The sequence below is a fragment of the Agelaius tricolor genome, unplaced genomic scaffold (genome assembly GCF_023055355.1).
Source record: "Agelaius tricolor isolate 1412-34295 unplaced genomic scaffold, bAgeTri1.0.p SCAF_5, whole genome shotgun sequence".
NCBI classification, from domain to species: Eukaryota; Metazoa; Chordata; class Aves; order Passeriformes; family Icteridae; genus Agelaius; species Agelaius tricolor.
In genome coordinates this window covers 18580924-18595966 of record NW_027269265.1, presented here as the reverse complement: position 1 = coordinate 18595966, position 15043 = coordinate 18580924, and the positions used below count along the sequence as shown (strand labels likewise).

At 36.3% G+C, this 15043-nt stretch overlaps 1 long non-coding RNA gene across 2 annotated transcripts in view; it reads right to left on the bottom strand.

Annotated features, from left to right (window-relative positions):
• The window catches only part of LOC139589860 (uncharacterized), a 78625-nt gene that overhangs the window by 50221 nt on the left and 13361 nt on the right, over positions 1 to 15043 (bottom strand). For both annotated transcript variants that reach the window (XR_011679148.1, XR_011679149.1), the window contains one exon: positions 1361 to 1497. This is a non-coding gene — a long non-coding RNA (uncharacterized lncRNA). The remainder of the gene's footprint in view (positions 1 to 1360; positions 1498 to 15043) is intronic.

Sequence of the window (15043 nt, the reverse complement as noted above, 5' to 3'; positions counted from 1 at the left end):
TTCCTCTAAAGTGGGCATTTTTAAAATAGTTAGTCAAACCTGTTTTAGCTATTCAAAGTACTGACCAAGCCTTATTTTGCAAATGTACAAAATATTCCTAGATAAACTCTTTTTTTCTGTTTAAAGAAGAGGACTGTAAATGCCATTTATTCATTTAGTGCAATCACTACATAGACTGGCAAAGTGTATAAACATAAAGGTATATAAACATATATCCAAGTGAATCACTTGTAATTAGCTGAAAATTAGTCATTCACAGTCAATTCATAGGGAAATAGTATTTATAGAAGCTGAAAGAAGTGGGGTTAGGAGTGACTTGATTGCTACACATATGATAACGTCCTGGCAATTGTGGTTCCAGAGTATCCACTAAAATATTCTGGAATTACTCTATCAATTAACCTATGCAGTTTAAGAAATGATTTTCAATAGTAACCATAGTTTGAAAAAACCCACACCCAAAATATTTGAGTAGAAGAGATAAAAAGTGAAAGAAATTATGGACACAGAGCTGCGGGACAACTGATAAACTGCAGGTTTGGGAATTTTGGTCATGATTTAGTAACACCGTTGTGATGGGAATTGTATTCAACTGTTTGAATGTTACAGCTGCTTGAAAAGTTCCAATCAATTAATAAATTAGTTTTCATAAAGGGTTGATGAGCTACTAATGACGATTTTTTTTAATTTGCTATTTGTATTACAGTACATGTTTCGGCAGGGGTTCTTTTGAGGATTTATATGGGGACCAAAGCTGTAATGAGTGCTTAAAGAAAAAATGAAGCCTTTGATTTTTTGGGGGTGGGAGAAGATTTAGCAGATGATAAATGAGCCTATAGAATTTAAAGCATTTAAAATCTTTTCCTATCATCTTTGAATCAGCTGGAGAATTATGTTCCTTTGGCTCAACACATGGACCTTAGATTTAAAAATAACCATATTCCTTCCTGAGTGAGGCAGTGAGCAGGATAAAAGCCAGATGTACTGGTTGTCTGAGATATTTAACATTCTTTTTTTTTCTTGACACATTCTCACAAAGCAAGTAAGTGTGCGGTTCATGTTGTGAAAGCTGTGGTTAGAGCTTGATTCTGGCCAGGAGGTTGAGAGAATTTCTGTTTCCAATATCCCCCATGCAGCAGAGCAACATGCTTTCTCACATACCTGGCAAGTATGTGGAATGAGTGCCCTCAGCAGCTACTTGTCACAGAATCAGTTGTACAAGGAAAGTGCCATGGAGAAAGGAAGTAACGGGGTTTGAGGGTCACTAGACTCTGCTTATTCATCAAATTAGGGGATTTTCATAGAGATAAGTCACTTTTGATTAAATTCTCAAAATTTCTCTGATTACTTGCCAATTCACCTTTGTTGAGACTGCTTTCTGGCAGCTGGTCCACCAGATTTCCACCCTTTCAGAAGCCACAGCTCCCTGAGAGCTCAGCAGTAATTTATTCATTTACAGAAGGAATCCAAAAGCTTCAGTTTCCCAGCCAGATAAGTCTGAAACAGAAAGCAAAAATAAAACAAAATTTTTCTGATAAAGAAATTAATTTTTAAAGTTCCACTTTATTCCCAATTCCATGCCTATTAATTTTTTATCTGCTAAGCTTATTAAGTTCAGTGCATTGGTCTCTTTTTCCTTTTACTGAATTTTTGCACCAAAGGGGGAATAAAGCACGATATTTCATTGCACGGTTTTTGATATTTTGCATGGAAATGAGATTTTTAAATGCAAATCTACAAATTAGGAATATTATTTAGTTCTTAGAAGAACTTATAATTCAGAGACTCAATTCCTATCCCAGTCATCTGGGGTTTAAAGCCTTTTCAAGAGATCTGGGAGCCAGAGATTCAAATGCTTGTGTCCAATTAGGAAGGCCATAGGTGTAAAGAGCAATAGTGTGTGTGTGCTTTCATCATTGGCTCAGGGAACATAGTCAAGTCATCCTCCATTTCAGTCAAAGGTGTATCACAGTGAAGAAATTAAATCAAGATTTCTATGAAAACACAAAACAGAATGATCAGTTGAGATGATGTTTCTGTGTGCTACCGGGAGTACTTGGAAGCAGATATTTGTGCCCTTCTCCCAGCTTAGGGCATTTATGTCTTTTGTCAAAGATATGTGTTCTTTGGAAATGCATAAGCCATCCTCACAGAAAACAGAATTCAGATTCTCCTTCTCCTTGATGTGTGCCCTAAACACAAACCAAGAACATTTTATTCTCTATTTCTGATGTTCAGTTTTCAGTGTTGGGGCAGAGGTGAGTCTGTATGCTGGGGTAGCTTCAAAAGAATAATTCTTGCTTCATTTATGGCAAAGAACACTAACCAATCCATTTCTTGTTGTTTTACAGCATTATTGTGGAAGCTGAAGAAATGCAACTTTCAGTCTTCTAAATTTTGATGGGAAAACTGAACTCTGCTACTCTGGAGCCTGTGCAAATTTCTAGAATCAATTCTCAGAAAGATGTATCAGTATTAACACCATTTGAAAGAAAAAGTTGCTAACAAGTTTTAGCTTTCTCCTTACAGAGTTTTGTCTGTAAATTCAGAAATTGATCAGAAATTTGTTCATAAAGTACCTATAATATCAAGTTGCTATAAAGACAAATGCATGTCTATTTCACTTGGGAGCACAAGCTACACCACCTGTCTTTGGTGCCATAGTTGATGTGTTTCTGTGTATGAAAGCAAAGGAAATGAAAATAGGTCTCTCTTATACTTCCTGATTAAAAATAGTGGGCATAGGAAACTTAGGATCCCCCAACAACAGACAGCAAGTGTGCAGAAGGCTTTGACCCTTAAACACCATTTCAGCCCTATTTTGTGCAACTGTCCAGTTTTTGGTTGATGTTAGCTATGGATACTTGAGAAATTGAATCTAATCTAATTGTGTTGAGATATTGTCCTGCTGTTTTCAAATACTATCTAATTCAGTACTTCATGAGCTCTTATTGGAATGCACATCTTCTACTGGAGTGAAAGTAAGTATTTTCATCATGATACTTATTTTTGTTACTAACATTGCTACTGTTACTATTGCTACATTTTTTTTTTACCACATTCTTTCTTGCTTTGAAATCACAGCAAATGACACTTTATTTTGAAACTGGTTAGAGCTGATGTATTTATTAATCTCAAACAACTTTATCCTAAGGAAGTGGTTTTCTTTCTGGAATTAGATAGAGATATATATATTAATGAAAGATAAGTCAGCAGAATGTTTGGAGACAGTGTCAGTTTCAAATTGAAATGATAAAATGTTTTTCATCCATTATTACATATGATTTTACAATTCAAAATTACCACAGATACCTTGTATAAATGCACACATTTTAGTGCAAACTTTCATATACACTCTCTCTCTCTTCGAAGATAGACATGTTATACTCTAAATTATTGACACAATACACGGATTATATGAGAAGGTAATAAAGCACACAAAAATAAATGCAGTGACAAATGTATTGCATAACACCAAACCATTTGCTATACTGAATCATCTAAACCTATAAATTATACTAGCAGTCTGAATAACAATTTTTTGGACAATGCTGAAATGAATTGTAATATGTCAGGCAAGATCATTTTCCATTGGGACTTTATGTCAATGGTCTCCATGAGTGAAATCTTGACTCCCCTGAATTCTAGAGAGAAGCTCCTCAAGGGGCTATGGTACTTCATAACAGGAGAGGCTCTGGGTCCCAGAGCTGTGAGAGACTTTTAAATGATCCATCACCTCAGTGCTGTTCAGATTGTTCTTTGGAAAGGAACTGAAAGAGCCTTTGAATGTCTTTCTTCTTTGAGAAGGAATATTTAAGTGAACAGGGCTGAGAAAAGAAATTCTTATTTAGATATACAGCAGCAGTCCCACTACTGATGAAAGTAAGCAATTGAGATGAAAAATCATACAACAGATGTAATTTTATGAAGTACTACATAGTAGCTACCATTGCAAACAAACAAATAAGCATATAAAGGGATTTTGTGGCGCCAAGAATATATTTTCATGAAGTTTTCCAATCTTGGGTTAGCAGTATGTGTCCTCCTGTGCAGTTTAGAGATATCTGATTGCTTTCCTAGTCTCCAAAATTTTTCCTCATTCCCAAGAGATATGCTAAATGTAGTTGGAATGCTTTCATCCACTCTTAAAACAGGATCTGGTTTTAACAGGGAGCAGCTTTACAGAGAGTAGGGGGTGATCACTTAATCCAAAACTGATACTCTTTTATGCAGAGATCATGAGTGTAATAAATCTTGTCTTGAATTTTAAGACTATTTTTTATGCAGAGCATCAAGGTGATAAATCGTATAGATTTCTGCAAAGACAGTAAGGAAAGAACCCTGGAAGTTGTAAATGTAAGGAGCTTACAATTCATTTCACCCCCTCCTTTGCAGTTATTTGGTTGAACCTTCACTCACTAAATTTAACTACATACTATCCCACCTGCATTGCACTTGCAGCCACTTTGGAATATGCATCTTATTTTGTTTCAGTTGCCACTCATGTAGTAGGTTTCAGCTTAGCACTGCTGTTTGTTTGAAAAATACACTGAAACCCATACAGTGGCCAAATCTATTTGTTTCTGGTGTGGTCATAGTTGTTTCTGTGGTAGTCAAAACTCTCAATTCTACATTAAGAAAACAATTCTTAATTACATTTGATATTTAACTGTTCTGGGTTTTCATTCCTCTTCTGAGAGTAAAATAGTAGATACCTATTTTGTGAGTTTTAAACACAAACCTTCACAGATATCAAAGCAGAGGCTAGCATGATTCTCTTTTTCCAATAATTTCAATTTTTAAAGTTTATCATGAACCTTACCAAACTGGTCTTATAAGCTCCTCATCAAAAACATAATGAAGAAGGAAGACAGATTTAAGAAACAAAATCCTTAATAAAATCTCCAGTGTAGGAACTTTAAGCACACTTTTATATTGTGCAGTGTTTAGCAGGCATAGACAAGGAGCTTTTTTTTCCTTAAGACTCTGCATTTATTTTTAAGTGCTGTCTCTGCTGCTTTTAAGATAGGGTAGCTGTCTATGAGTCTGTGATTTCCTCCTGTGGAGCTTTACAAGCTGTTGACATTCTCCTGTAGTGAATTGTGGTTGGTTATTCAACACCGCTTTGGTAAACCTTAAGATGCAAAAAAACCCCATAGTGCTCATGTGGTTTTGGAGAGAAGTTGTTCTGGACATGCAATTACTTCAAATAACTGTTGTCTGCTACTGGGAAGCATTCCTTATCTCTTTCAGCATGGCTGGATAAATTGCACTAGAGCAGTCAAGGGCTGTTTTTGTCCTTGCGAAGATTCGTGCTCTTACTGTTACACCAGCTCCTCATCTGCCTCTCAATCCCTTCATTAAATCTGGGTTAGCAGCAATAGGCTCTTACTAGAGCTGTCATTTGACGTTTTCTAAAGTATTTTCTGGGGAGATCTTCGGATGATTCACCTCAGTAACACAGAAGAATTTCTCACCCTGAATTCCCAAAGCAAGTATCCTTGCTCACTCAAGAGCAGACACTTGATCATGGGTCTGCAACAGCAGCTGTTCTATAATTAATCCTAGGTTCAGCTGATTCCTAATTAATAATTAATGTTGTGTTCAGCAGTTTACTTTTAGCAAGAATTCAATCATTTAGTTTAGTACAAGGAATGCAATCTGTCTTTCTTACATTTTGAGTGTTTAATCCATGAATAAATATAAAATAATGTGTTTTCAAGTAACTGTGTTGTTTATATTAGGAGTTAGGAACAATCAAACCAACTACTTTAAAAATAACTATTTTCTACAATATCACTTCTTTTCATATCCCTTTTCAAAATGGTCAGTAATTAAAAGTTATCAGTTAAACTTCCAAAACAGTTACCATTCATTAGAAGTTCATATAAAAATTGCACTTATTATTTTTAGCTCTTCTTATACTGTTAATGAATTTCTGGTCTTGCTTTCCCTATGTCTTTCCTTAATTCACACTGGTGACAATTTATGGTGAGTTTCAATATCCTTGTTGCTGTCAGATGGATTGATACTCTTCATAATCATGTCTCTCCACCCAAGCCCAGCTGGACAAGAGGAAGAGTCTCTAGTAAAGGTGGCCACTGGAGAATTGGAGTGTTTGATTAATGTATGAAAGGTTTTTCATTCTTAATTCAGAGGTTCTAGATTCATTGATTTTTTTCCATAGAGAAAGAAAGATAACAGTATTTTAAATAGCCAATAGGAAATTAAATGAAAGCAATACATCTAATCACTGTTCAGATACCTGTTTCTAAGGAAAGGCAAAATCCCTGTATTTCAAGGTCACATTATTTTGATCTGTTAGAGTAGTCCATTATCAATCACCCAAGGACTTCCCTGTATATATTTGTCTAACCAACATCTGCTTGAATAAATGAATCTGTGAATCTCATCCTGCCTTTAAATAGATGAGAGGGAAGGAGATCTGATCTCCTTTATGTAAATTAAATGTGACCTCTGGGCTCTTGGTAAGGTGCCAATGCATCCTTCAGCTGAGCAAATATTGGAGACCTGATCTAAGCCTATATTTTTTTGAGGCTGTTGCATGTTAAGAACGTATTTATTTGTGACATTCAATTCACTCAGCTTTCTGAAATCAATGAAATAATCCTCATTGGAGAGCTCTGGATAGAGAATATAATTCCTTCTGGCTCATAAAGGGATATGTTGTCATTAGCAGGTTTTGTGGATTCTGTGGCTTTCTTCATTCAGTCAGTGGCACGACCAGTTCCCTAGAGAAACTTAGTTTTCACTTACATAAATAGGTGTGCTCCCTGAATAATTTCTACAGAGAACTGTTATGGGGAAAAGCTGAAATCTTCCCCCATATTGCCATCAAGAATGGTCTTAAGAGATGTATATCACATGAACTTGCTTTTATTTAAAGTGGAGCACATGGACATAGCAGTGAAAAATAGATACATTTTAAGGAAAATTACTAGATATGTATGACTTTATGCTATTTTATGTTTATATATTTAAGAGCTTTTACAAATATATATCAAAACATTTTTCAAATAAAAACTCCCTAATGTGTCAAAAATTAAAGTTGTCATTTTCAACCTGCAAAATTTTCTAAATTTTGTACTAAATCATTCTGAGCTTGTTGTGTGAAGGCATTACTAGCCATGGATCCCATGTGCTAGCTAATTATAGTGTGGACGTGGGCTGAGAAGTGTCCTGGCATGATGCAGATAGAACGGCTTTCTCACTATTCTTTCTGAAGTATTTGCTTCATCTCTCACTCTGGTTACATTATACCATCTGCTTTCAGTTCTTTCCAATCTTGTTTGATAGAGGACAGGAGTATAGCCACTTTTGGAAGAAGGAAAATGTCAACCCCCAAATCTTTCCTGTGTTAAAAAAAACCCACACCAAAACCCCAGACCAGTGAGGGCAAGCAGTCTCCTAATGTATTACATCTGGCTTATGCATGAGTGCCTCCATGCACATGGGGCTTGGGGTTTTTTTGACAACAGTTCTTACCAATGTTCTTTTTTGTATCTATAAACACTTCCAAAAACTTTTGGAAAGTCTCTAATGAGACCATATAATTTTTTTCTCATTTTTCTATATCCATATTGGAAATTGTATATTAGTTTGAATCAAATATATACTACATATATTTTATATGAAGTGTACACCATATAAAGTTAAAAGCATCCATGCTTTGACTTCTCTAGCAGTTATTTCATCAATATGGTTAAGTGGCTTTAAGTGTAATCATTCAGAACCCTAAAAATCTGGTCTTGATACTGCATCTTGCAGAGAAGAATGGATGCTATTTTCAAGCACTTACTGCAAATTCAGTACGCTGGAGTTTTTCTCTCTGCTCCTGTAAAATTATTGCATTTATCCCACATAATGTGAATTGTATAGTTCACATTGTGGTAATCTGCCAGTGGTTAAAATGAAGACTGAATATATACAGGCACTTCCCAACAGTAGATAGAATGGGGGAGAAACCAAAACAAACCATTGAGTGAGTCTAGAGTAATATTTTTTTTTCTGTACTATATAAAAATAGCTTTTTCTGCTCTCTCCTTGTAGTATCCTGAGTTTTAATAGTTTTTAGATAAAACTTTGAATTTTGATTTTGAAGTATAAGATGTCTGTCTGCAGTGTTCAAAAACGCTTCTGATCCCAGAGAGGAAAGGGGATAAGGATAATTCTGTAAATCTGAAATGAAGGAGCATTTCTCCATCAACCTCTGTCAGTTCTGTGATGCCAGTTAAAGCTGGGAGTTCATAGCAGTCTGGTTCTGAGAGATACCAATCTGGCATGTGACAAAACAAGGACAAAAACTCAAAGGTTGGTGAAATCAAATTTTGCTAATAAGTCAATATTACCAAATAATAAGATCACCACCATAGGCATCTAAACAGGTACATATGTTGTATTTAATTGAACTTGAGAGGACTTTTCCTTCACAGTCTTTAGGCATTTGAATCCAAGGGTCATGTTGTATTCACATACTGCAATTGAATTATCTCAGACTGACCATAGGGTAGAAGTTGACTACAGCTACCAGACAAGCACTTTGCCACACATCAGGTATTCTGTTAAGATTGCCTTGGCTCACTTAGCTAGTGAATGTAATGTAATTCAAGCTAGTTTACCCTAAGATTATTATTCTCAATAGATGCAAAATATATTTAATTGTCATTAATAAGGGAAATTTAAAATATGTTTTGGGTTTTATAAATTTAGTAGGTATGGGCTGCCTTCAACTCAGATTTGTCTTTTGCCCAGGCAAATATGACTGCATTTGTACATTATAAAATATATTAATTTTTATTTCTCAGACTACTTAACGAGTATTGTTTCCAATAAAATACCAGTGCTTCATGCTGAATTCTGTGAGATGTTTTAGCCGTTTCTAAGGAAGGGAAAGGTCACAAAAATTTACTGCATTATACAAATGCAATGATGTCTCCATATGCAGCTTCTCTGCAGTGACATAAAGAATAGTGCTAGCTGAATTTTCTCCATTGTAATTTTATTTTCCTTACTCTGAAAATCATTGCCAATGGCAATAGAAGCTATTAAGGTGCTTAGAGTGTGTCTTATATTTATAAAAAAGCATAGCAGATCATTATTTTGCTTACAGAATCATAGAATACTTTGGGTTGGACAGTGATTTATTGACATAAACACATAATGTTTAATTTTTATTTTTCATTTTAATGCTTGAATACCAACATCCTTGCAATTTTTGCCATTTACATAAAATGGATGGATCTCTTTTTAAAATAGTTTGCATCCGTTTTTAAAGCAGCTAAGTAGTAGAGACATTATCAATGTGCCATTGAAACACAATATCTGGAAAATGTCTGTAAAATTTATTTTCTTCAGAAGTACAGTTAAGATAATTTTTCTGGAAGTTTACTAATAATATTTTTCATTATGAAGTGTGAAATTAAATATTATTCAGGTAGAAAATCGGTTTTAGGGGGAAAACTAACATATGTAAATTTAACTTATTTTGGTTTATTGAGTCTCAACATGCCACTTCTGTGTGTCCTGTTGCCCAAACTTCTCATATTGTTCTCATATGGGTTTGAATTTAGTTAAAGCACACAGACAGTCATCTCAGTTGGTACTGATGCAACTGCTTTGCTATGTTAGAAATTGTATTGCTCCCTGCTCATTTTCAAACTCTAGAGAGTTTTACATTATTCCCATGCTTTTAACTTAGATAAATTCACATTTGGATACAGCCAACATTTATACTTGGTGCAGAGGCCCCCATATAAATTTTCAAAATCCCTTTTTCCTGCAGTAATTTTTGCACATATTCAAAGGAGTTTAAGCTGTGGAGGAATACACCAAGGGGACACTGCTGACCTGTGCCAGAGCACTCAGGCGTGCTTAAAATCTCCCTTGCCTTTGAAAGCCCACCCAGGTCCTGTGCTCAAGAATGAGGGTTGTGCAGAGAGGAAATCCTACTACTTCCTCTAAATTGCCTCTAAGAAATTATTAAATTCCTTGATTTATACAAGCAGATTTTTTTTTATTTTTTTAATAGTGTATTTCTTTCCTGCTTTTATCTTTCCCTTTCTCGGTGTGTTTTATTTTGAAGTAAAACAGAAACAACCTTTTCTGAGTGTTTGGTAGGTAATTTCAGTGCAAGCATATGTTCAGCATGCTCATTTTTAATCCCATTTACCAGGGGACATCACCACTGGGCTCAGGCATCTGTAGCAGCCTCCACCCCTTCATGTCCATCGCTCTGCCACGAGCGCACGCGGCAATGCTCAACAATTCCGCCCTCTCCCAAAAGCTGGGTGTCATGCTGCTGCTGATTTATTTGGAGCCATTGCCTGTACAGGACAGCAGCTCCTGTTGCTCCCTCAGATGCCTTCAAGGTCGATGTGAGCCGGGGACAGACCCATTTTGAAACGGTGTGGCATAACAAATGGAAGTGTCCCATTTCAGCAAGTCGGCATGAAGTTTATTCCTGTCATTGGTGTCACCAAATCAAATTTACTCGCAAAAGTCAAAGCTATCAAAGCCTCCCTTTTTTCCTTGCTTATAATTCAGGAACTACAGAGCCATCTACTGGTGCTTTTTAATACCTTTAGGTACAACTTGAAGGCATTTGGGAACAAGATAAAGGGGTCCTGAATCTATAAGGTGGTTCATTCAAACTAAACTGGTGAATTTTTCCTTTGTGATTGCAGCTTTAGAGTGAAAAATTAGGACAATATGACAACCATGTTTCACCTGTGAAAATTCATAACAATAAGTAAACTGATAAGATAAGGACAAGTTAGAGAGAGTCATAACAGTGAAATAATGAAGCTTCAGCAGGGGCTTAAAGGGCTTCAAAATCCCCAGTGTGTATGTGTGTATGGTGATTGCTAATGACAGATATTCTTATTAGGCTAAATAGCTTCTATCTTAAAATGTAGTAAATATAGACTCCTTGACAACCAATTCTGCTACTTCAGGTAGTCCGTACTGAAATAAAAATAATAAAATTTGAGGGCCTTCAGTGGAAGATAGGCTCTTCTTTGGGCACAAAAGAAAAGGTATAGATGAAGTTTCACCCAATAATCAGCTTCACACCCTTAAATAAGCATCACTGCAATGTCACTGTTGTTTTTCTGTGCCTATTGCAGAGTGTGCTCTGCTAGGTCTGATTGAAACACCACATTCACATGCCAGGGCCTGTTCAGTGAAAAACCTACCTACATTAGTCAAGTTTAACATCAGGGTGACTAGTTAGGACCACTGTGAGGGACTTCTGGTTCAAGGCACCAGTGAGGCATCTTCCTGCAGGCCACTTTCTCCTCTGGAGAATCTTTGCAAATCCCTCTGCCAAGGATGCCAGAATAAGGAATGCAGCTGAGGAAACCATGTACTTCCAAAGCCACTCCGTGTCTTTCCTTTGAATAGATCTACAGCAGTATATAAAATAAATTGAGGACGATTTCTTATGTGAGACCGAGTGTCACAGCCAAGCTCACACAGCAATGCACTTTCTAAAGCAGAGGATTCAAATATACATTACAAACAGCTTGTCCCTGTCCTCCCTCAGGCCCATGTACTGACAAAACCCTAAGTTATTGTGAAATAAAAATATATATTTTGCTCAGACCTGAAATCATGTATGGTCTGTACAGTAACCAATGGGCATCCCAATCTCTGTTGTGAGGAATCATGGAGGTGTTTGAGGGGTCAAAGTCCTGAATTCCTGTCCACATTTTCATGTAGGACATGAGAATCAAACTGGTCTGACCTTGTTTTTTTACATGTGGAGAATATCCTTGACATTTGCTGTGTCATGAATCATGCCTGCATACTGCCCTTAACAGAATGAGCAGGGATGAGCAAAAAACCTCCTTTTGGGAGCTTGGTGGCTGTTAAGCAGTTCTGAGGATTGTGGATCAGTGTTTAGGCAGATGATATGTGGGTTTTTTTGGTTTGTTAGTATGGGCAGGCAGAATTGCTGGAGCAAAAGTAGGTCAGACAATGGTTGTAAATGACAAGGAGAGAAATGAATTATGGAGTGGAGAGTGTAAGTAATTTGGCACAGAGTCAGAGAAAAATTGCAGTGAAAGGTGAGGGAAAGAAATTAAGGAAAAAGTAGCTACCAATTGTAAGACTGGAAAGGACATAATAAGGGGACTTGCACAGATAAAAATGAAGAAATAGAAGGAAAAGGCCATAGGGTAAGACAAGAACTGCCAGAGGAAACAGAAGGGGTCTAACTGAATTCAGCATATAGAGATCTCTAGTCAAGCCTAGAACTGAGATACTTGTTTCATTTATCAGTAGACTTAAAAAGGCTTTTCCTACCTTCAGGACAAATATTCTCAAAAGCAAATCATGGCACATTAGCTGTGTGGGAAATAATATATTTGTCTTTTCTTACTACAAGTGCTTTTGCAGCAAAGCTCTTCAGCAGGCCAATGCAAATAATCCATCTATTGGCAAAATATTTAAGCACTTTTTTGTTTTGGACACAGACATAAGTTTCATGTTAAGGAGTTTCATCCCAACTATGTGTTTTATTTAAAGCTGTGCCTATGCACTTTCCTGGAATGAGACCTTTAGGTGTTACTTGGCTGTCTGTAACTTATTCCCTTTATCTCTGAATCAAAAATTTGTGACAACCAGAGACTGGTTCAAAAAAACACTCTCCTCAGAAATTTGACTGATTCTGGAAGGTCCAATTAACATCATGCATCTTCCACTCAGATCAGAGAGGGCTGGACAGCCTTCTCAGAGACCATCTGTGTTCAGCTAATGCTCTTTCAACAGCACCACGCTGCCAGCACTTGCAAGCAGGGGCTAAGGAGGAGGTGGGATTGCACTGGAGAGTCACCAGTCCCTTTTTTATGCCTCCTTTCACCCACTCTGCCCTCTGTAATCTCAGAAGACACATCTACAGAGATGCCAGGCTCTTCCACACAGTCCCCACCAACACCTGACCTGCTGACTGTTCTTTCCCAGGGGAAGCAGATAGATGAAGCTCTCTCCTACTTGAACATGATGGATTTAAAAGGGTTTAGCACTGGTTTCACCTTCTGTACATATGTATAGCTATGATTAAATCATTACAATACATATATAAAGTTATGATGAAAAAATTGAAAATTATCTCGAGCTTTTCACTCTTTTACACTTCACTTTTTTAAAATCTGTAATTTTCTGGGTTTTATGAGACAAATTGATCTGAGAACTACAAGGACCATGCTTCCTGTGACTGCTAAAGAACTGCTACTATGTGCCACTAGAGACAAGAGGCTCTCTAAGGGGGTTTATCTTCACACTTTTGTACACTTTTAAATGTTCTGAGAATGAGTGGTGAAGTGTTATTGGATTTGCTAAATATACCCATATGCTGGTATCTGCAGCACAGTTAAAACACATCCATCTACTTTATTGCTGTTGACAGAACATAATATATAATGAAAAGAGAAAGAAAAAAAAGCCAAAAGAGGAATAAAGCCCCATCTTAAAGACTTCTTTTAATGAACTATTTAGGTCATTGTAGGTGGGTTTTACAGGAGCTATTTATTTGTTCTTATAATAAAATTCAAATCTATAAAATAATTTTCTAGGGTGAGATTCCAGTATTTTCCTAATACAATAACAAATGACTTATATTTAATAATACTAGAGTAGCACTGAAAAGCATGAGCAGAGAAAAGCTTTTTCCAGGCTATGAATGGACATTAAGAAACAATTTTCCCACTACAGAGTAAACTGACAAGACAGACTACCTGTGCCACAGACTGAATATATTTGTATATTGCATTTTGTTAAAAACATTCAGATAGAGGTGCTTAAAAAACTGAGAATTCTGTTTCAATCCTACAGTTTGCTGGACTGGCATTCATTGACACTACACATGGGCAATATAATCATTAGTAGTACATATGAAAACAGTTATCCTTAACACTTTTATGTTAAATCAGTTGCAGGTGAACAATCCTACACACCTCCACTTAAGGCAAGTTAGGGCTGATGACCAAGGTACCCAGTCACCAAAATGGAGGTGGCCAGGGTTCAGAGCATTTTGATGAAGAAAACTGTGGCCCAAGTATGGATATTCTTTTTTCCTTCATTTTCCTTACTCATTTTTTGTTCTGCTCAATGATTTCTACAAATGAAAGGGGGTGATCTCACCTGCTTTTGACACAGTTCTTCTATTTGGGAATGGACAGGACTAGTTCTGTTTTCACCAAACATCTTCCCTGCTTGCTCGGCAGAGTTACCCCAGCAGACATCTCTCACTGTACTTTCTTTGTTCTTACCTTGTAGATTTTGCTACTTCCTCAAAACACTATTTTGAAGGAAATATACCACATATCTCCATTTGTTTGCTTGCAGTTATATACCACCTCCATATTTAGCTGTGTTTAAAAAGGTTTATTGCTGCTTCAGGTATTGGTAGCATTACTATGTTAAAAAAGGTCTACATACTGTCATATATTTTAATGTCCTTAAATCTGCATTTATGCCCAAGGCCAGAGGTATGCACAGGCAGGTGCAGAAGGTTCCATGTGCAGCAGTTTTTTCTTTTCATTTGCAGAACTGGGACTTAATCTGCACTTACCTTCTGTGTTTTCTCTCTGGAGGTTGGAAACTGTAGTTTTGTCTGGTAGCTACCCACCAAATTTGTAAACACTCAGGGGAAGCTTCAGTCAATTAGATCATCTCCAACCAACAATTACTCCAATAGTTTTTCCCCTGAATCTTCTCCTTTTTTCCTTCTGCTGTTAATACTGTAAAAAGAAATTACTGTCTTTTTATTTCATTATTAATTAATGGTGGGGGATTTTTTTTGTTTCTTTTTAATGAAAAATAATAATTGTAAGTGATTTTAATTTTCCTCTTAATCAATCAAAAATCATATTTTATTTATATTTCACTGCTTCTTTTGACTAGTGTATTTGTGTACCTGGAGTCTATGCAATTTTTCTGAAGCTGGGAGAAGTATTGAAAATTTACAGAATATACATTTTTCATTCTGTAAATTTTTTATAACTTAAGAGACAGGATGCCTTGT